The following is a 3,543-nucleotide window of genomic DNA, read 5'->3' as shown; positions in this document are numbered from 1 at the left end:
ATATAGATTCGGATAGATAATAGATTGGGTGACCTCAGTGCAAGCCCACATCCAACGGGAACATGAATTACAGCGAAGAGCACACATCCTATTAGCTGTTGGAATCTACTAGCATATATGTATCCTATAGCGTATACATTAAGGAATCATAAAGCCAGCATCATGATCCTAACCTTTAATCGTAGCCTTCTACCAAGGCATCTTCTGTTCTGAGTTAAACCCGACTGTTCCTTTGTCAAATGTAGAAGTATATTCTCCCTAGTTTATAACTATCTTGACTAGAAAATAGATCGACTTTCAAGTGGTACCGACACTTTATGAAACTAATAGGAGAAGTAAGTACACAAATGCCGTTTATAATGACCTGCGAATGTACTAATAACCTAAAAAAATATTTATTTTATTACGGTCATAATGTGAAAGCTAGAACCCCTACTAAACGCTCTCAATGTAAAGAGATTAAGGGAACCAAACGCGACCCCAACAATTCCTTGCAAGCCGTGTAATTCACATTAAAGTTATATGATCATGTATACCCAATATAACTATCACTAATGCGTTAGTGATTCATTGGTATAATTAGATCATGTCTGTGTGTTATCATGCTATAGCAACCTAACTTGTTTGTTATGTTCTGTTTTGGTATTGTTTGATTCTCTTCACTGTTTGTTCTGTTCAGGTATTGTTTGATTCTCTTCACTGTTTGTTCTATTCTGGTATTGATTCCTTGTGTACTTCATTGTACTAGAAGTAATGAATAAAATTCTCCTAAACTATACCTATAATAGTTTACTAATGCTCTACTTGGACTGTTACTGAAAAGACTCATTTCTCTACTAAGTTATGCTTTTAATCTACAAACGGAGTTTTGTATAACTATCAAGTAACATAACTTTAAACGAGTTATTGAAATGTTTTGACAACTTATAATTAACATAAGTAACATTTTGAAAGATGTTTAACAATAAACATTTACACAATTAACATTGTGTTCAACCTGTATTCCCCCCTTAAAACAGTTAAAATAGTCAAAAGATTCATTACGGGGTATGAACTCACCTGATGTGGGTGATTCAAACGGGTATGCGTGTAAGGATGAGAAGTTCCACGAATAAAGTCCCGAGACACAATAAGTCCTAAATGATATATAAGGACACATATTGACATGAATATAGTGTTTATAAACAACTATATGAAAGAAAACACCTTCCGGGACTAGGAAAGACCTTGACCAAGTGTTGGAATCACATGTGATTCAACAAAGGAAGGTAGAATGGCACTCACATGAGTTTACTACCATGGGTTTACAGCCCAAGGGAGTTTACGGCCATAAACTCATGGTTACTCATGTATGAATGCAAGTTTGAAGGCTAGGGAATGATTTAGGGACTTTAGTTCTACTCTAGGATGAGGAAGACTACCATCTTTGGAGTTTTTGAGGTGTTTTCGGCCCTAATGAGTTTACAACCATAAACTCATGGCCATCTATGTTTATGAGGGTCCTAAAGGTCATATGGAAGCATCCTAAATTCAAGTCTAAGCCTTAGGAAGTGTTTGTGGCATCAAAACACCCCTAACTTGAGTTTTCGGCCCATGGACCATTTGGTCATGTGTTTGCGGCCGTAATCACCTATGGGTGATGGTATTTTGATTGTTTTGAGTCCTAAACACATCAAGGTAAAGTGCTACACTAGTCTCTTGGCTTAAGGAAGGCATATAGGGCATTTTGGCACCATAAAATGGAGTTCACGGCCCAAGAACATCCTTGTCCGTGAGCTCACTTCTAGCCCTTGTTTCTTAATGATTTTGAGGTTTAAACAAGTCATGCGTAGTCTCTAGATTCAGTTCCAAGGTTTGGAGGGTCATTGGGCACACTTTGGCCCTCAAATTTAGTGTTCACGGTCCAGGAAGATTTTGGGCCATGAACACCATTTCCTTGGTGTTTTTGGCTGATTTTTCATGTTATCTAGGCATATATTACACTTTAATACACTCTAGGTTGAAGTACTTAGAATTTGGGGTTTTCGGTCGAAGATCCTTGAGAGAGAAATCGGCTTTTCTCTAGTTGGAAATGTAACAACTGAATAAATATGGTTAAGAACCATATATATACCCCTGTGGTTTTTGGTAGAAATTATTTTATTCAGGCATTGAACTCTAATATCAATGAGTTTTGGAAAATCAGAGTTGCACAATACCCTAGTGCATCCTCTCTCCTGATATCTCTTTAAGTGTAAATTCTGAAATACTCAAACTTATCCCAAAAGTTTGAAAGTTAGCAGAACGGATTTGACTTCGATTGTTGTGGATGGTTTTACAGAATGGAAACTTTTGGGTTGTCACACGAACAATGGCTCAATAATTTGATTTCTTGCAGGTTAGTGATTCAAATCCAATTTTAATAAGCCAAATAATATTGATTAATGCAATAGGAGTTCTTTAATCCTAATTATTTGCACATACAACACACATCAACCCTAATAATCATGTTGAAACTATGGAAGTGATTAGATGGAAAATATTGCAAATACATATCCTTGGAACGACTTCGATTACTGATTCATAGATTCATGGTCGATGATCAGTAGAGTAGGGAGTGTGGTGTCACAACTAGCATTTATGGGCTAGAAAATTCTGTCTGTGTGTAGTCAACATTTGATGTATCTTGTAACTCCAAGTTTGATGTTATACATGTTACTCATTCAAAAACAATTACTCAAATCAAAACTCACTCGTGAAGCCCTAAACCTAATTTAATTCACTATATTCACCCAACTTTGGATTGTAATCCCAACTTTCCGGTTCAAACATATTATTGGACCATGAATCATTTATTGGGCCTAATGGGCCAATAAACTCATAACTTGATTCTTTTGGGCTACGAATCCTTATTTGGGCCCTAATTGGACCCATATTCACTAAGTAATTGCTTTTGGGCCATAAGACTCATAATGTGCCTTATTAGGCCGAAAATCACCCATTTGTTTTAAGGGGCCGAAAACCCATTGTTTTTACCTCTTTTGGGCCAAGAGCCCCTAATGGGCCTTCATGGGCCGGAAAACCTCTATTGGGCCAATATGTTTTAGGTTGCATTTTAAACTCAAGCCCAATACACTCTCTTCTGTCATCCTCTCTTTATTCTCGGTTTAAAAAAAATGTTTATCATACTACTCTTGACACCTCATTGTTGTATGGTGGTTGTCCATGTTATTAATCTCACATACTTCTAAGCAAGACTCCTAATCCCTCATGTAATAACCAACTAATTCTCTCTCTCTCTCTCTCTCTCTCTCTCTCCTTCTTTTCTTATTCACATCCCTTTCCACTCTCCACTCTCTAAATTCAAACTTCATCTCATTTCTAAAACTTCCTCTCTAGACTCTTCAAGAATTCCTCCATTACTTTTTCAAGAAAAACGTGAGGTGGTGTGGATTTTCAACAAGTTCTCACCAAAGTTCATCCCTTTAGGTAAGTTACTTCACACTTGAGTTGATTAAATCCATCTTATGTTAAGATTCTTCCTCAAAACAACACCATTCTTGT

This window comes from Lactuca serriola, chromosome 8 (genome assembly GCF_051521515.1).
Source record: "Lactuca serriola cultivar US96UC23 chromosome 8, Lser_US96UC23_V15, whole genome shotgun sequence".
Classification (NCBI taxonomy): Eukaryota; Viridiplantae; Streptophyta; class Magnoliopsida; order Asterales; family Asteraceae; genus Lactuca; species Lactuca serriola.
This window is presented reverse-complemented; position numbering follows the sequence as displayed.